Source organism: Sapajus apella, unplaced genomic scaffold (assembly GCF_009761245.1).
Source record: "Sapajus apella isolate SASKATOON/1434 unplaced genomic scaffold, GSC_monkey_1.0 scaffold98, whole genome shotgun sequence".
Classification (NCBI taxonomy): domain Eukaryota; kingdom Metazoa; phylum Chordata; class Mammalia; order Primates; family Cebidae; genus Sapajus; species Sapajus apella.
In genome coordinates this window covers 3050041-3071003 of record NW_022437038.1, presented here as the reverse complement: position 1 = coordinate 3071003, position 20963 = coordinate 3050041, and the positions used below count along the sequence as shown (strand labels likewise).

General features: G+C 35.3%; 1 protein-coding gene and 1 pseudogene across 10 annotated transcripts in view; both read right to left on the bottom strand.

Annotated features, from left to right (window-relative positions):
- Positions 1-20963, bottom strand: part of DIAPH2 (diaphanous related formin 2) — a 916386-nt gene that overhangs the window by 552828 nt on the left and 342595 nt on the right. The window lies entirely within an intron of this gene.
- On the bottom strand, positions 76-20901 carry LOC116536071 (annotated as a pseudogene).

Genomic DNA, 20963 nt, shown 5'->3' with positions numbered 1-20963 from the left:
TAATTTTCATACGATCCTGTTGACAGAAATAAGCATTAGGTAGCATAATCCAGCTATTCCATCTTTTCCATTTCATCTTCAGATCTCCTAGTCACTCCCCCTCATTTACTAAAGACTGTGGCAAATGACTCAGTCTTTTTGTTCACTCTAACTTCTGTTATTTTCAGTGACTTCATCATCCGCATCAGACCTATTCTAGTCTCTCAGTTCAACTCCTCCATCTTTTCCTGAATTCAGCCTCTGCCATTTAATCCTGTGATCATCACACCCTGATCACCAGAAGTAATACGACCTCCCAAATCTCAATTCCATCACCATAACTGATGACCCTTTTTCCTATAGTTCCAGTTTAATCGATCAAGTAACCCTGCGGAACCAATTCTTAACGGTTGATGAAGCCACCAGCTCTTTGACCCACCATCCATCATTCCTCTCCTGCCCTCACTGGCCTCCCTGTTTAGTTTAAATTGCATGGCCCAAGATATATTCCTTGACATTAGTAATCATTATTTAATGGTCTTTCCCCTTAATGGCTCTATATGTTTTTGCAGGCTTGCGTTTGTATGGCATTCTTAGAAAATAACATAATTGGGAAGAGTGGTATCACTCTAAAGTAATAATAATCAATTTCAAGGGAACACATTCTATTATCCAGAAATGATAGCAATACTATACTGATAATTTTTTCAATTTTTTTCAAATGACCCACTTCATATCAACCCATCCCACATTGTTGCTTAATTGTTAGGTGGCGACATTGCTGCCTAACTAATGAGAAAATAGAAGCTATCAAATGGTACCCCCCACCCCTAATCATGCCACCAACAAATAAACTTGCATTTATACCATCTCCAGCTTCATCTTTCCCATTACAAAGGAGAAAATGATCCTCCTATCAAAGGTAAGTTCTTCCATATGTAGATCTAGAACTCCTCTTTTCTTGTTTTCACCTTTTAATTTGTCTCTCTCCTACATCTTCAACTTTTTCTTTCCAACACTATTATTCTCATCAGCATTCAAAGATGCTTTAGCATTTCCCATTAAAAAAAAACATAAAATAGGCTGGGCATGGTGGCTCATGCCTATAATTCCAATACTTTGAGAGGCCGAAGCAGGCAGATCACTTGAGATCAGGAGTTTGAGATCAGGCTGGCCAACATGACAAAACCCCGTCTCTACCAAAAATGCAAAATTTAGCCAGGCATGGTGGCTGCACCTGTAGTAGTTCCAGCTACTCAGGAGGCTGAGGCACGAGAATCACTTGAACCCGGGAGCTGAAGGCTGCAGTAAGCCAAGAACGTACCACTGCACTCCATCCAGCCTGGGCTATAGAGTGAGACCCTGTTTCAAAAAACAAACAAACAAACAAAAAGCCCTAAAATACCTTATACTATTGCCTTCCCACATACCACCTTTTCCGAGCTCCTCCAGAACCAATCTTTTCAAGAGTGTTTATCCAAACTGCTTACACTCTCTCACTTCCAACTGTATTCTTCAACTCACACCAACATGGCATCTAGTTCAAACTCTCAGTAGCATTTGATTCATTAGATTGTATTCTCTTTCTGAGAACATTCTCTTACTTTGGTTCTATGACTTATACTGTTCTACTTTTTTTGACCATACTTTCCTCAATTTGCTTTGTTGGATCTTCCTCCTTTCTTAGGCCTCTAATTGATAGAATGCACCAGGGCTTCTATCCTGTACTTTATTCTCTTCTCCATGTATACTCTCGCAAAGTGATTTCAACCAGATATATTTTGGGAATACATCTATGTGCTAATGATCTCAAACTGATACCTCTAGCTATAACTGATCCCTGGAATTCTAGACTCAAACTCTAACTACTTACTACCTACCAAACAACATTTCCAACGTGATTTCAGTCTAAATAAAAATCTCAAATGTAACGTGGCCAATGCATAACTTTATTCTTGACACCTGATCCTGGCACCACCCAAGTCTTCCCTTTCTCAATAAATGGTACCATCATCTAGTTGCTTAGGCCAAATCATGAGGAGTCTTTCTTGCTTCCTTTTTGTCTTTTACCCCACACATCCAATTCATCAGCAAGTTTTACTGGTTCTAGCCCCAAAACATATGTGAAAACCAATCAAAGCAGTGAACAAAGCAAATTGATAAAGAGTGGGCTGGTGAAAAAGGAGAAAACCCAGGAGAGTGTGAAGTCACGAGAACCAATATAATCGTTTCCTCTAAGAAAGAGGGAATTGGTAAAATATATAAAAAGCTGCTAAGAGATTAAAATAATAATTGAGCCACAAACATGGAAGGTCACTGAAGTTCTTAAGAAGAAGAGCAGACTCTGTGGAATGACGGACATGAAAGTTCAATTGGGATGAACAGAAGAGAGTGAGATGAGAATGTAAAGACAGTGACTAATAGAATAATAAAGAAATATTTTAAGGGGCTTTGCTGTCTGAGGAGCAGAGGGATAGGGAATAGCTAGAGTGGGGTATGAGGTCAAAGGTGGTTCTTTCTATCAAGAGAAGAGACACTAGAGCATGTTAGTATGTGGCTGAAAATGATCCAGTTGAGAGGGAGAAAATAAATATGGCATGGAGAAAGAAGCTCAATCACTGAGGAATGGGCATCAGTGCACAAGTAAACACATTGCTCTTCCATAGATACAGGGACTCTTTTTGTCCACAGTAACAGGAAATAATATGAATAAAGATACAGGACAATTTGATAGACTTTGCAGGGGAAGATGAAGGGACTCTTGATGGAGTGCTTCTAGATTTGTCAATGAATTATGGCATAAGTCATCAAATGTACACAAAAGTGTGTATATTTACATTTAAGTGTTTGTGTGGTGTGTACTTTGGGGATTTAGAGGTAACGCATGAAAAAAGCTGAAAAAGAGAAAAAGTGAGAGATACGTAGGTTAAAGAGCAAGAAAAAAGATATCAGATAGTTTACAATATAACATTAAATGCCAAATTTGCAACTTACGGGGTTTGACAAAAAAAAAATCACATATAAACCAGTTCAGTGGATTTTTCTTCTATTGCAAAATTACAATTTCTTATTATACAGAAATGAACATTTGGAAGATAAAACAACATTACATATTTCATTTGTTGTATGCTCAAACAAAAAAACTCTTCCAATGGTCCACAAGTAAAATGACACTCTTGTAGACCATCAAGTTATTCATTTTTCTTTGTACAAGTCTATTTCTGTATAGAGATGTGAAAAATTAATTTGAAGATATAAAAGCATGCAATTAATGTTGCACTATGGTAAAAACTATGCCCATTTCAAGCTCATTTCTATTATTCTATGGCTTACCATTACATGATCAGAAAGTATATGTCTTAATATCAAGAGTATTCATTTAAAATTATATCAAGTAAACAAGCTGTATTTACAAAACCAGCAGCATGGACTGAAATTGTTTGTCTTCCTTTTAGCATTTTAATTTAGAGTTTTCCAAATGCAAATTAGGGAAAGGAAGTCTGCTCACTAGATGGTAAGTATATATATTTTTTCTTTTTTTAATATCTCAATTGTATTAGTCATGTTTTTTTTTTTTTTATTGGTAGTGTATTTACATGCAGCCTTCACGCCTGGCCCTCAAAATACTTTATAAATATTAAAATAATGCCTACAATTTCCCTTCAACTAATTCTCTGCAATGTACCATTAAAATTATCCTTCATAAAAGGCAAATCATTATTCTTTTTATATTAAAAAATAAAGTGCTATTCTGGACAGCTGACTTCCCCAGCAGACAAAAACTGAGCAATATCAGAATGTACATCCCCCTCCAGAATATAAATACAAAATAAATCCATGAAACTTAAAAGATCCCAAACTATAAAACTCTCTTTGCTTTGGCCTTTCAATTCTCAGCTCCATTTTTATTACAGGGCAACTAAAACATTGCTCAGGTGAAGCAGTAAAGGGGCATTTTGAAAAAGTCATCAAATCCTCTCTCTGTCAAGCAAAGATAGCAAAGGAGTTTGAGAGATAAAGCCTTTTGTGCAAAATAACTCATCACAGGTTCTCTAAAATGGAAATGCTAAAATTCGTGAAGCTTGCTCACATTCACAGAAAGGTATTCACTCACTTGATAAACTACCAATAGGCAAAACACTTCTAATCCCAGTAACATATACAGCCATAAATTTGTGACCTTTTTAACCAAAAAAACAATGTCTTCTTGGTTTTGTGACATTTTTCACTGGATTAAACAAAATAAATCTCATTTTCAAATGGTTAAATAAGTTAATTTTCAACTATCTCTATTCATGTCTACATATTTTAAGCTATGGATATTGCTAGACGAGTATTCTTTAAAATCTACACACCATATACACCATGGAATACTATGCAGCCATAAAAAAGGATGAGTTCATGTCCTTTGCAGGAACATGGATTAAACTGGAAGCCATCACTCTCAGAACACTGACAAAGAACAGAAAACCAAACACTGCATGTTCTATAAGCAGGTATTGAACAATAGGGACACAGGGAGGGAAACATCACACACTGGGGCCTGTCGGGAGGAGAGGAGGGTAAGCGAGGGATAGCAGGGGGTGGAGGGATTGAGGAAGGATAACAGGAGAAATACCTAATGTAGATGACAGGGGGATGGATGCAGCAAACCACCATAGCACATGTATACCTATGTAACAAACCGTTCTGGATATGTACCCCAGAACTTAGTATAATTATTAAAAATAAATAAATAAATCAGATGCACCCTTGTTATGCTGCCCAAACTCCTGGGCTCAGGCAACCTCAAACTCCCAAGTAGCTGGGACTATAGGTGTATATCACCACACCCAGCTATTTTTTCTACAATTTTAAATATTTGAATCTCACTACAGAACCAATAATGTAAGCAGAGGAACAATCTCTCCTACCAAGTATATAATACCCAAATAATAAGTGTCCAAGAAAAACAGCTATATGCTATTTGTTGTACAGTTTTTCAACTAAAAGGTGCCACAGAGATTCCATGATTACCACAAGTAATTTGATCCACTGAAGATTTATACTGGCAAAAAGATAGACGTCACACTAGTATGATTTAAAAGTCAAAGTATTAATATTTATCTAATTAAACCTTAACCAAATTTCGTATTTTCTCTATTGGAGAAAGCTTTTCCTAATGTGATTTTTCTGTTGCTATGTATCTTCCAGTTCATTTTTGTTCAGCCCACACCCTGTCACAGTACTCATCAATCTTTTGTTAGTTACCAACATTAAATAAAATTTTTAAATAAAAAAAAAAAAAATCTACACTCCAAGTTTGCTTAAAAATAAAAACATCTTCAATGGATTTTATACCTACTTAAAATGGATTTATTTTTATATATTTTAACAAACTATACTGAGTTCCAAATTTTAGCAGGGTTTCACAACACAAACTCACTTAACATTTGCCTTAATGCAATTTAAGTGGCAAACACAATAAATAATAAAAAGCAATAGTTTCTCTACTTTAATGACAATAATTACTTCATTTATTTGTTATTTATGGGACTATAAAACTTGGATTGACTTCACAAAATAGAATTGAGCAGAAATAGTATTTCGGTTTTTCTAACCCGCATACACATGCATACACACATGCACACACGGGAAAAGTTGGTATGATAGTATTCATTATCTTAAAATGTAACACAGTCAAAGGATTTCTGATCAGATTTTATTTTAAATGACTGACTCATCCACTTTCTGGATTTTTTTTTATGACACTAGCAATGGTCTGGTATTCACTCTGAAAACATAAATCAGACGCCTGAGAGAAAGCAAATAAAATCCTAGCTTCCCAATCTACACAGAAAGAGGATTATAGTTTTACCTTTAATCTGAAAATTTTCAAAGCACAGCCATTAGCCACGAAAAGAAATCTTTTTCATGTTCAACAAATTCATCGAAGAAACATGAGAAATACATTTATAGATCAAGAAGAACTTCAACTTGGTCTCTTACAATACAATCATCATTATTGTCACAACAAATTCTAAACAGCGATTAATAGCACTGGTTTTCATGCACATCATCCTATTTAATCATACTAACATCCATATAAGAAAAATATTATTATAATGGTAGACCAAACTGAGATTTAGAGAAATTAAGACACCTGCCTCTGGATGCATGGCAGCCAGGATTTAAACTCAGATATTCTGGCTTCAGATCATATACTCTCAATTAAACTGTTATAAAAAATAATACTAAATAACCTCTGCAACAGTAAAAGTTGGCGGATTATATAAGAACCTACCAAAAACTTATACTAATGCCTAGCCTGATGGCATCACCACCAGCTAGTCAGTGTATAATCTTACAACCAAAGAGAAAAGGAATGACAGAACCAGAAAAGAAGATGAATTAACTCAATTAAGTCTTCCTATTGTCTTCTATTTATGCTCTTCATTTCTACTGGTATTTATTCATTTGGAATGCTTGGTTCAGGTAAAAAAAAAAATCAACCCTGTTTTCCCCATCAAAGATATGTAAATATTACAATTTTTTGGACATATCAACAGATTTAATGCAGAAAGTTTATAATGGGAAATTCATTAAGTCAAAATTTCCCATTGGCTTACACTCTCCCAGAATAGTTAGTTGCAAGGAAAAATACTGCTTTTTTTGAATGCCTCTGACAACTTCTAATAGAGAAGATATAAAGAAATATCCATCACAAACAAAAGTAGGGAAGATATAAAGAAATGTCTAGTACAGCCACCAGTTAACATAGCACCCATACTCCAGTTCTCTGCAAATAAATGTCTGAAGCATAGTTGGAACATGCTACTCCTATTTGAACTGAGAGAAACACTTCACAAGTAGAAATTTTAAGCCAGTAATCAGCTAGTTATCATACCATTCCGTCAGCAAAGGTTATTCCCTTCTAAAGCCTTTTCTCACAAATTACCTCATCATCATCGGGTGTGCATAGGTTGACAATTTCCTACAGCATCTGTAAGAATGCGTACCACAGGATGTACTCAACAAATAGCTACTGGAAAAAATATATGAAATGAATAAATGAACCATATAAGAGATGATTATACTGTCATCAAAGGATAAGTCACATATCAGTATATAGTAGACAAGACATTTGTTAAACTCATAGAACTGTATAAGACGAAAGCTGAATTATGGTATAAACTATGGACTTGAATGATAATAATTTATTAATATTGTTTCATCAATAGTAATAAATGTGCCACCCTAATGTAAGATATTAATAACGTGGGAAATTCTGAAGAAGAGAAAAAGTAAATGGGAACTCTGAGATTTCTTCATAATTTTTCTGTAAGCATAAAACTGGTCTACAAAATAAAGTCTATTTAGAAATTCCATTTGACCCAGCAATCCCATTACTGGGTATATATCCAAAGGATTACAAATCGTTCTACTATAAGGACACGTGCACATGAATGTTCATTGCAGCACTGTTTACAATAGCAAAGACCTGGAACCAACCCAAATGCCCATCGATGATAGACTGAATAGGGAAAATGTGGCACATATACACCATGGAATATTACGCAGCCATCAAAAACGATGAGTTTGTGTGCTTTGTAGGGACATGGATGAACCTGGAAACCATCATTGTCAGCAAACTGATAGAAGAGCAGAAGATCAAACACCGCATGTTCTCACTCATAGGCGGGTGTTGAACAATGAGAACACATGGACACAGGGAGGGGAGCACTACACACTGGGGTAAGTTGGGGGTAAATAAGGGAGGGATGGTGGGGGGTGGGGAGCTGGGGAGAGATAGCAAGGGGAGAGATGCCAGATGTAGGTGATGGGGAGGAAGGCAGCAAATCACACTGCCATGTGTGTTCCTATGCAATAATTTTGCATGTTCTTCACATGTACCCCAAAACCTAAAATGCAATAAAATAAATGGGAAAAAAAAATAAAAACTTTTTTAAATTAAATTAAAATACATAAATAAATAAATAAAGTCTATTTAAAAGATAGACAATACATTTTCAAATTCAAAAATGCTAGGCCTGGCTAAAAAGCTAAACGTTTATTATTATTTTTAAAAAAAGTTAAAATAAAAATAAAGAAATGCTACTAACATTTCCAATGAAAGTTTAGTCATCAAAAGACAGAGGAGAAAAACAATGAACACCATATGTATTATTTATTATTTTGATTTCTAAAATGTAGCAGTGCAAAAGCCCCTCCAGCAGTATATACAAAAATGTATCAATCTACATATTAAAATAAAAACCATTCAAAACAACCCAAATACACACTAATAAAGCAGAGATATACATGAAATTCAAAGTATATTCAATGCAACACAAGTCTCAAATCACTGGAAAAGATAAACCACCCACAAGCAGGCTTGTTCAAAGCCCTGACATCTGATGACGTTAGCTACAGTTTTGTCAGGTCAGGTGGGAATATGTTTCTACCCTAAAACATGTACACCATCCCCAGCTGAGAAATGATAGCTAGGTAAAACTGTTGAGAGATCTAGAAGTTAGGTAGCACTCAAATAGAGTGAGATATACTTTGTTAAGTTATGTAAATGGAAAGGCAGTTTCTTTTATTTCACTATGGTAATATGTAAAGGTGTTTAATAAATGTCTTTCATAATAATGCCTTAGACAGACTACTACAGATATCATCATCTAGAAAAAAAAAAAAAAAAAAAAAAACCCTTAAGGGGGGGTTTTTTCCAAATCCTATCCCAAAAAATTTTTTAAAAAAAAAAAAAAAAAAAAAAAATCACACAATAAATCATGCAATAGGAAATCATGCCTGGTTTATTAAATCAGGAAAATATTATCATATGCAGAGTAGGAATTAAACGTGTAAATGCGATCAATAACAACAAAGTCTCTACAATATACTGTAGCTATCAGGGAATCAACTGAGCTTACTACTCTTCAGTAAAGTCTGTGTGCCTGAGAAAGCAAGCAAAGGCAATGTCTCTGGGTTTGACTCATCTACATGGTGAAAATTTTAAACAACGATCTTTAAAGCCACTTTCAGATGTCAAATGATTCAGTTTTGTTAGAGAGATGTGACCCACTTAAGTCTCAGGAAGCTTGAATATCTTCCATGTATTGCTCCAAGACATCCAAGCCAAGAGATGTACGATGACAGCGAGCTCCTCCCAAAAAGCAGGAGAAGCTGGCTGGGCTCCAACCGCAAGTATAAAAGTTAGAAGTGGACTGAAATTCTGCCAAAAGACTGTCACAAATGGAGACTCAGGAAGAGAAACATGAAAATAACAAATCTAGCTCCATTTGAATGGAAGCCAACGATAATGAATAGCACTACTTGTATAATTTCTTGAGTCCCTATCACAATTATTATTATTCTTCTCTGTTTCCCTGAAGTAACTAATGTTAAATTTTTATCTAAAAGGGAAATTCTAGTTTCAATGGTCCCACCAATTTTAAACAACAAAAAACTACAGGTTATCTTAAAACAGGAAAAAACTGCAAACTGCAAAAAAAAAAAAAAAAAAAAAAAGCACTAATGGATTAATATAAACATATTTAAAGAAATAAGAAACATACGATCCCTGTAATACAAAAATGAGTAAAACTATATGAACAAAAATTAGGGAAAGAAAAGCAAATGGTCAATATGTAATAAAGCTCTTTAAACACAATGAGTAAGCAAATAAATATGAATAAAAACAATAAGATAGTTTTTCACCCATCAATTTAACAAATATACTATTTTTAAAAATCATGACACTCAGTATTTGTGAGTGTTCTTTATGACTGCTACTCACATATGGCTGGTAGGAATTTAAATTTGAAAGCCTTTCAGAAACAACTTTGTAACACATAACAAGAGTTCAAAACAACTCATATTCTTCTACCAGTAATTTCAATAATAAATTTATAAAGATATTTATATATAAGATTATTCTATATAGTATAATAATACCAAATAATTTGAAACAATCTAAATATCCAACAACAGGGAAATAAATAAATCTTAGTAAATAAACAAATCAGCAAGAAAGAATAAATGAACCTGTTGAAAAGTGGGCAAATTACATGTACAGACATTTTTCAAACATACACAAGTGGCCAAGAAACATATAAAGAAATGATCAGCATCACTAATCATCAGGAAAATGAAAATTAAAGCGACAATGAGATAACCACCTTATCCCAGTCAGAATGGCCATTATTAAAAAGTAAAAAAAAATAGATGCTGGCATGGATGTGGTACAAAGGGAATACTCTTACACTGCTGGTGGGAATGTAAATTAGTAAAACAACTATGGAAAACAGTATGGAGATTTTATAAAGAATTAAAAGTAGATCTATGATTTGATCCAACAATTCTACTAGTGGATATCTACTCAAAGGAAAAGAAGTCATATCGAAAAGATACCTGCACTTGTATGTTTATTGCAGCACAATTCACAATTGCAAAGATATGTAACCAACCTAAGTGCCCATCAGCTGATGAGTGGATAAAGAAAATGTGGGGTGGGTGTGTGTGTGTGTGTGTGGTGGGGGGAGGGTTGTCTGTGTGTGTGCATGGAATACTACTGAGCCATCAAAAAGAACAAGGTAATGTCTTTTGCAGCAATTTGGATGCAACTGGAGGCCACTATCCTAAGTGAATTATTCAGGAAAGGAAAATCAAACACTGCATATTATCACTTAAAAGTAGGAGCTAAGCTATGGGTACACAGGGACATGCAGAGTGGGATAATCAACACTGGAGACTCGGAAGAGGGCAGGTTGGTAGAAGAGTGCGGGCTGAAAAATCATGTACACTAACAGCCCAGGCTTTACTACTGTATAATTTATCTATGTAATCCAAAAGCAATTTTACCCTTAAAGCTATTGAAATTTTAATAATAATAATAAATCATGGTATATTCTTACAAAAGAGTTTTATAGAACCAATAAAATCATGTATTTGCAGAATATCAGTTTATGTTCCAAGAATAAATATTAGGTTCAAAAAGCAAGTTACAGTATATACTAGACATCAAAATAAACTACTTATAAAAATATAAGAATACACAGTAAAAAACAAAAAAACCACAGACATAGAGAAACCATCACTGAAAGAATATATATAGCAAAATAAACAAAATGTTAACATTGGTTATTGCAATTGTGTGATATAAAGTCAAGAGACCTTTTTTAAGTCTCTTAATGCTTCCTAAATGGTATAAAATGAACCTACATACCACGAATGAACACAAAAGGAAACATGAAAATATCCCCCAAGGCAATGCTTGCTGGAAGGAAAGAGATCCTATTTTGTGGAACCTACAATGACAGAGGACGTTCAGGCCAGATTTCAGGCATTTGCAAGAGCAAAATGTGCTTGGAGAGGCAGCAGGGGATAAATATACATATATGCCTGAGATCTAACCAGCAGAAAGCCCAGTGTGATTTCCTCAAAGCAGTACTACAGTAAAGTACACAAAAGATGAAATGGAGCCATCTTATTGCCTAAATAGAAAAACTGATTCAAAAGGAACCTTTGTTATTCTCAATGTTTAGGAATAATATATTATTAAATTAAATGAGGTATACATTGTATGAATGGTTCAGATTTGAATAATGGATCTACCACTTAAAGTTGTGTAACTTCAAGCAAAATACTTAGCTCCTTAAACCTTTGTTTCTTCAACTACAAATGTGAGATTAAAAAAAAAAAAATTCTACCTATATCTTACAAGGAATCTGCTGGAATTAAATGAGGAGACTTAGGCAAATTCATCCAGCACATTATTTAGCACAATTTAAATATTCAATTCTGCTGTTTTAATGATGGTCATCTACCTACTGCACCGCTCTAAAGTTTATGTCCCTAATGTTAAACATGTTCCCATAAAGCAAAGAGTAGTCACATAAAGAATTAGTCTGATTTACGACCCATCCTTTGTCAATCAACTCTCTCTCTCAAAAGGTGCCCTGATAATGGAATGAACAAAATCATGTGCATTTTGACTTGTTCAAAGCTGGGACAGAAAGAATGACGGTCACTTCTAAATTTATTCCTATTCTATTCTGATTACCAGCCCCACTAATGCCTTGATCCACTTACACACGTTTTACACATATAAAGGTGTGAGTTCAGTACCACGGGCAATCATGGTAACACTGAACATAAATACCATACAGTGCTGATTTTTCTGCTAGATGGCACGTAATCCAATTAACTTACACAGAAAATATCCTATTTCTTGCAAATAATATATAAGTTTATCAATCACTTAAGCTATTATTGTTCTAATTTCACACCTCTAAATTACTGAATTTTCGAAGAATATTGACTTCTGTAGCAGTTTTTAAGATGTCCACAAAGAGGAAGCACATAAAAATGTACTGAAGTCAGATACAAAATAAAATAATATTAATTGTATATTTTACACAAATCTGGCCATATATTTAAGCAATCCAATGTTGAACTTTTTGAAGGGGACTGGTAAAAATCAGCATAATTTCTCAAATTTCAAATGTTTAACACTTATCAAAAGTACTTTTAAATTCTAGGTTTTCACATGTTAAATTTCAAAGCTCAAAATTAAAACTGTTGTTTACATGGAATAAAGTGTCTGATATTCAAATTAATATTATGATCCTGAAATTTTTTCAGTCTGACTTAAATCTATTTTCAAATATTGTTCTTCTTATCACTTCTTTGGTTCCTTTTCCCATAACTCTTAACCAAACTTAAAACAAATGAAATCTTTTCTTTTCTTTCTTTCTTTTTTTTTTGTTTTTTGGAGACAGGGTCTCAGGAGATCCCCCCACTTTTGCCTCTCAAGTAGCTGGCACCACAGGCACATGCCACCATGCTTGACCAATTTTTGTATTTCTTGTAGAGACAGGGTTTTGTCATGTGGTCCAGGCTGGTCTCAAACTCCTGGGCTCAAGAAATCCATCCACCTCAGCCTCCCAAAGTGCTGGGATTACAGGCATGAGGCACTACTTCCAGCTGAAATCTTTTCTTTCTCTAAATCCTGCTTTAAGATTGATTTCTTTGGTAAAGATGCTTGTAACACCCAACAAACTGAATCCAAGTCTTTCAACTGTCTGGTTAGAGGCATATATTCTAGAATACACTATGACCAGATTCCCTTTTTTAAAATATCAAAGTGATACTCAATATCTTGCTCATATCTAATTCAAGAGATTGAAGTCAAACTATTTGTTGATTAATCAGTTATTTGAAGGATAGCTACTATTCCCTACCTTGTTATATTTTAAACTCTGTAGAAAATAGATTCACATTCATTTGCTCATACTATTTTATGACATACAATTTCTTTTTTGCTCCAGGAATCGAGACTTTGCAGAATCAAAAAGTTAAAACACTATTTTAAAATTCTTTATACGGCATAACTCCTGAATTTCTCTTCATTAACTTCATGCAAAAATCATTCCCAATAATGAAGGGGTCCCATAGATCAAGACTACTTATATGAATGTATTTTCATGCTAATTAGTCCCTGTACATGTAATCTCTTTCCCTAGTGTGTCCAGTACATGTGTCTCTGTCCTGGATTGCTCATTAAATCTGTTATAGTTCATTTGAGCACTGCATCACTGTGACTGAATTAGACATTTCAGAATCCAAGGCCTATGATTCCTTCCTCTTGTGTATTTCTTACAAAATCTTACAAGCAAAGCTGTGGTAGTGTGGTAGAAATAATGCATACAGTGGCCGATATGTTTTGTAAGTGTATAAACAAGGTTATCACAAAGGTAGACTGGTATCCTCAATCTCTCCATTGTGCATGCAGGTAATATGCCCAGTATCTGACAAGGTTTGAGAAGTAGCAACTCTTATTCTTTTTAATGGGGGCCTCTGAGACCAACAATGTCTACAAAATACCATACTCACTGTTACACAGAGACTTTTCCTAGATTACTGTATCCAATCCACACACACACACTTTAAAAAAAAATTAAGTTACAGAGAGTGTTCACCAGTTACAATAGTGATATATTCTTCCTGAACTGTAATGTTCTGAATCTAGTTTTTTATAAGAGAAAAGAGGAGGTTATGTTAAAAGAACACAATGGTTCAGGGGTCTCAAGAATGGATTAATTTTTAAATTGTTACATGGCAGTAGTTTGCTTTCTCTCTTTCTTCTGAGAAGAGAGACTTCTCCTAAGTCATGAAAGAACATTGCTGCAGGATGAAGTTTTTGACTTTTCTTTCAGAACAAGTTCTGTATAATCCCAAGGTAAGATATTTTGCAGATTTGACAATTCCACGTTGATTTTCACTCTCCTATTTTTTGGAACCTTAGGCTAACAACATTAAAAAAAAATGTGTCCTGTATATACCATGTAGATTATTTTAAAAATCAATCTATATCATACATACATTTCTACTCCCAATATGATTTAAACTGTTAATCATCTACATACATAATAATAAAAGTGGACTGCAATGCTTGTTGGAACACATATTTTTTATTGACTTTTTAAAATACTAATTTCTATAAACAAAAAATTCTGACCAGATCCAATCTGGCAACATCTGGATCCTTTTGGTTTTCATTTTTAGCAGTAATAAAACTACTTGTCATTATTAAGTTTAATTCATAAAACAGTGTCACAGTAAAAAAGAAATGAATACACTAACAATGCTCTACAAAAAAAAATAATGATTTCAGAATTTGTATATCTTAAATTCAAAATCTCCGTTACATTATCAATAACTTAAAATATAGTAAGAAGTTGGCTTAAAGACATTCCCAGCTGGCAGGGCAGTTCCCTCATGCCAATTACTAGAACAACATAGACATGAAATATTAGAAGTCATCATCAAGAGCAAGTTAAAATCACATTGGCCCTTTATACCAGTGTGTATTTTCTTTTGAGGATGCTTGTAATTAATATCTACACATAACTTTATCATCATCAAGATATAGATGAAACACACATAGTTTTTTTCAGAGTTTGAAAATTTATATTGATCCAGTAACTCTTTTTTAAAAAAATTACTAATATGTAACACAAAGTAACTTAACCTGAGGGAATTTACAAATCCTGTGACAGTAAGTTTGGCTCTCCAGCTCTTTTCTTTCGGACATCTTTAAAGAATGTGTTTACTTATGTTGTTATACTATTTAGACATTCTCTATTGCTTTGTTTTGCTTAAATACAGAGACTTTAAATAATTCATAAAGTTCTCTATTTGGTTAAAAGTAAGCTATGACCATTTTCAGAAGAAGAGAGAGCAAGAAAGAGGGGAAAACATCCCTATAAGGAGAGCAACAGAAGAACTAATGGAGACGACCTTTCAAAAAGGCATTTACTAGCATTCTAATGCAGCTGACTTAGTTTATTAGATCTGGCATCTTTCTGATCTCTGATGCTATTATCTTACTTAGGAAAATAAGTACACTGTGAATGTGAGGATTTCAAATATTTAAAGTTGGGAACTGATTTTAATTGTTTGCTAATCTTGCTCATAAAAATCTAACATTTTCATTTCTTGACATGGAATGGCTATCTAATCTAGATACATCTATGGAAACCTAACTATATCTGAAGATCAAATATTCTCAACAAATTTTTTATAGCATATTAGGGATTGTTTCTCTACCAGAAAAAGAAGCAACCTTTTTGTGGATGGCTGGCAGTGAATTTGAGACTTTAGAAATACAGAATCCAGAACCTTTGGGAAGGATACCATACAATAGTTTACACATGTTCCTTAAGGGCATCATACCTGTCTTACTTAGAATTATAGTCCTTTGAATAGACCAGGTTTTTTTTTTTTTTTTTTTTTTTTTTTTTTTTAGGCATCGTCTCGCTCTGTTGCCCAGGCAGAGTGCAGTAGCGCGATTTCAGCTCACTGTAATCTCCGTCTCCTGGGTTCAAGCGATTCTCCGGCCTCAGCCTCCCAAGTAGCTGGGACTACAGGTGCGTGTCAACATGCCCAGCTAATTTTTTTGTATTTTAGTGGAGACAGGGTTTCACCGTGTTAGCCAGGATGGTCTCAATCTCCTGACCTCGTGATCCGCCCGCCTCGGCCTCCCAAAGTGTTGGGATTACAGGCGTGAACTACTGTGCCCAGCCTAGACCAGGTCTTTAGTAAATGGTTGTGTAAAGTAAACAGTTAATGATCCCTTATAGAGATACTGAATTATTTGAGGAAAACTGGAAAACTTAAAAGAGCCAAAGTAGTTAGTCATGTAAGTGAGACTCTCTGAAACAAAGCAGTACATCCTTCAAGCAAACAGGGCAAAAAAAAAATTAAGTTTTCATAATATACTCTTTTAAAAATATTCCAGGAAACTTATGCAAGTTCTTCTGTAATTGAGATAATCTCTTTCAAATACTTCCTTTACACTAAGATTTGTGCACTTGAGTGTTTTTTTTAAGTGGAGCATAGCAGTAATAGATATGAAAAGAGGTTAGAGTGAGGTAATACACCAGCCCCCATAAGAGCTTAAAAATTAGGGAAATTACAATAGAAAAAAGCCTACAGATAATGGCTATTATTACTAATAGCTATCTGGTAGCATTAAACTGATCGGTTCAAAGATTTGGCACTAAATTGCCTAACCAACACTCAAAATTTTAATCAAAATGACAAGGATAAATTTAGGAAACAGAACCATAATTTAGTAATTTAAGTAATGTAAAATAATAGCCCTTATCAAGTTCTAAAATCAAATTTTATACTTTTCATATATATAGAATATGTACAAAGCTCTCATTCTCACTACTTTAGGACATGTGCAATGCCTTGCCTCAATTTCTATTGCAATGAGCTCCAGACTAGTCTCTGCCTCAAGGCCAAAAGGCGCCTTCTTCATCCCGCCCAGGTCCCAAACATCTCTCAGACCATAATCAGAGTGATCTTTATAGTTACTTAATCTGACAGTGTTACTTCTCTGCTTAACATATTCTCAGTTCATGTTTGCTTTAGAATAAAATCTAAACTTCTAAAAACTGCAAGCTAGGCCATTAATGAGTAGGTAACTTCATCCCTTTATGCCCTCATTTCTTACCACTTTCCCTAAAAGTACATACACCAAACAGCTTAGAGTTTCTTAAAAACAGCACAAGTTCTCAAACCTTAACACATGCTTCATTGTGTACTGTCACTGTGTCTAGAATTCCTTGCTACTGCAAGCCTTTTTCAATTGGCTAATTTCCATTCTTACTTTGAAATTCAGACCTGGCATCAACATCTATTGGGAATTCTTGCTTACTTCCCTTCCTCTGAGTTCAGTGGATGTCTCTCCTCTGTGGTCCTGCAATACCCTACTCCTCTTTTCTGGCATTTACACATGCTATGATAATAATTGATCACCTATCTATCTTCCTCACTATCCTTGCATTCCCCGAGGACAGAGTCTTATTTATGCATCCCTAGCATTCAGCACAGTGCCTAGAAAATAAGTATGCATTTAATAAATGTGAATTGACTAAAGAAAGCAGAAAAGCAACTACCACTTGCAATTAACATCCTATTAACAAGATTAAATACAGTGGGCATTCCCCTGACGGAATGATGCTTGAACAAAAGATGGGAATATATTATGCTATAATAAACACCTTTTGTGCATCAGGGTAGGCTGTAAAATTTATAGGATTATAGATTTTTCCATTATTTTTCCAACTTTCTGTATTATATTATCACAGTTTAGGGTGTTCCCCCCATAGGTTTTAATGAATGCGTAAGTTATTCCTCAAAATTTTATCATTTTGCATTCTGATGAAAACTAGTTAGGGAGACCGCTTGTCAGGCTCCAATAGCCACTGGCCTCCATACGTAAATGGCTCCCCTAAAGTCACCCATGGACATCACTTATAACAAATACCTAAAATCCCCCTAAGTAGTATGACTTCAGCTAACACACCAAGGCTGAGAAATGCTGCAAAGGATGGTTAATCAGTGAGCCTTGAAAAGCCAGAACAAGTATAAAAAGGGTAAAAGAAGTAACAACTAATGAGCTGGACAGATATTTTAAAGTCCTGAGTAAAGCAATTTGTTAAACTAAACTGGAAATCAAATCAAGGCTCAAAAATGTGGCAAGTAAAGGCACGTCTCTAAAGTATTACTGGATTACAATTATATATATTTTTTATTTTTTCAGTGGAAAATAACTTATATTTATACCCCACCAGCTGCAAAATCTGTTCCTGGCATTAAGTTCTTTCTTCCTTTGCAATTCGGTTTTTCTTGAGTGGTCCCATGAATGCTTTCTTCTCCTCCATGGTCTGGAAGTGGCCCTGGCCAAACTTGCAGGTGGTGTCAATGAACTTGAGGTCAATCTTCTTTAAAGCCCGCTGTTTGGTCTGCACCAGCAAGGACTTGTGGAGGATGAGCACTCGCTTCTTTGTTCCCACCACACAGCCTTTCAGCATGACAAAGTCATTGGTCACTTCACCATAGTGGACAAAGCCACTTAGAGGGTTGATGCTCTTGTCAGACAGGTCATAATTAGTGGAGGCACTGTTCTTGATCAGTTTGCCATTCTTGATAAGGTGGCCCTGGCTGATCTTACAGATATTCTTATTGATCTCAGTGCAGTGATGGTAGCCTTTCTGCCCAGCGTGTGCAAGAGAGAAGGCCACATGGGCAGGATGCCATGCCCCCATGCAGGCCACCTTGCGCAGGCCTCATTGGGTCTTGCGGGGCAGCTTCTTGGCATGCTGATGGCTGATGACCCCTTTGTAGCCTTTGTCCTTGGTCACCCCAGTGATGTCGATCATCTCGTCCTGCCCCAACACTTGGTTCACAGGTACCTGCTGCTTGAGCCTTTTGTGGGCCCAGTCCAGCGTCTCAGCCACAGTGCCTATGTTCACTTGGATCTCCATTAGGTGGGCCTTCTGGCGCAGATGAAGCAGGCGTGTCTGAGTGTGGGCAATAATGCGGATGACTTGGCAGTATTTCTTCATGCTGCTGAAGTCCTTCTCCAGCTGCTTCTTGCCATCCTCATCCTGCCATTTCTTGTAGTACTTGGTAAAGGCCTGCCTAAATTTATGTCAGTTCTTATAGAACCACCTTTTGCACTCATTGCTGATGTGCTCAGCAAACACAGTCTTGAAGGTCCGGAGGCCTTGAAGGGTTTCCACATGGCCCACAATGCCCACAACCACTATGGGTGGTGTCTCCACAATGGTCACAGCCTCTACTACCTCCTTCTTGTTCCCCTTGATCCTGGCCTGTTGACTTCCCTCACGATGTGGGCCATGCCAGCCTTGTATCCCAGGAAGGCTGTGAGGTGGAACGCCTTGGAAGGGTCATCCTTAGGGAATTTTTTACCTTCCAACGATGCCTGCTGCTGCGCTTCCGAGGCAGGAAGCCGAGGGGCCCATGTCTGGGAGCAGAGAACTTTCTGTGAGACATCACACCATCAAATTCCGCCAGTAGAGCTGGATTACAATTAGTTTAAGCATATGTTTCTACTCACTAAAATTTAAGCCATGACCCAGTTTTGAATCATTAGCTATGCCATCACGGCACAATTTACACTATTGTGTTTTCATAGTGCCACGAGAAACATTTCACTAAAAATCCACAGAGGTTAATGTAATTTTCTACTTAAAAATGAAATTGAAATTTGAATAAGGAAAAAGGAAAATTGAATAGGGCGATTTGAAACATACATGAGAAACACAAGGGGAAACACTAAAGTTATTCTGAAAATATGAGTGCAAAAATATGAGCACTTCATACTTGTGATTTGTATATTTCTCCTTGCTGCCAAATATAGCTTATATCCCACGAGAAGTCATGGTACATATATGCATAATATTGTCATATTAGATTACTAGTAAGTATAACAAAACCATCAAAAATATTTGTTTCATGCTTTAGCATTTTCAACTAAAATGATATTTTGTCATACTGTTCTTAAACATAACTATCCAATTAGTAGAAAAAAAGATAAAATAGCAGTGATTATAACTTTTGCCAAAATATAGCAAAATAGACGTGTTTTATTGTTCTCTCAGGTACCCAGTTATTTTTCTATCAATAATAATCATGTTATTTATACCTTTTGAGGATTTCTCAAAAACTCTTCTCCATCCCTACTACCTTAGTCTCCTCTATGGTTCTGCTGCGGATCCGAATGATGTTAAGTGGGCAACACAGAGGTGGTAAGATTTTTGACATTTTCCTCCATTTCCTCAGCAAATAAATATGAATTAATTAGACAGGATTTGTGACTCTGTGAATATTTTTCTAAGTGAAGAAAATGGGATCATATGAAACCATCAGAGAAGGTAATGGTGGTGCTTGGTGTAATGGAAACCACTGAAGAATGTTCAAAGGGAACCTGAGCCACAAACTAGTAGGAAGAAATGTTGATCATCATAAAAAAGCAGAAGGCTAAGTAGGTTAGTATGAATCAAAAGAAGAAAAAAGTAGAGGACTCACACTTGCCAATTTCCAAACTTATTACAAATCTATAGTAATCAAGACATTGAGGTACTGCCATAAAGATAGACATACACTTCGATGGAATAAAAATAAAAATCCAGAAACAATCTCTTATAGTCAATGAATTTTGGATAAGGGTGACAATTATGAAATAGAATAGACTCAACAAATGGTGCACGATGCAAAAAAAAAAAAATGAAGTTAGGTAAAACAATGAAATTGTTAGAGGAAAACAGAGTATAAATGTTTGTGACCTTAGGTTAGGCAACAATTTATTAAATGTGACACTAAAAGCACAATCAAGAAAAGAAAAAAACAGATAAACTTAGCTTTATAAAAGTTAAAACTTTTGTGTTTCAAAAGACATTATCATGAAAATGAAAACACAACCCAGAGAATGAGAGATGATATTTGCAACAACTCAGTGATAAAAAGAAGACCCCATTAAAAATGAGTAAAGGGGGAAGCTGAGGCAGGTGGATCACTTGAGCCCAAGAATTGGAGACCAGCCTGGGCAACATGGTAAAACACCATCTCTACAAAAAATACAAAAATTATCCAGGTGTGGTGGCTTATGCCTGTATTCCAGC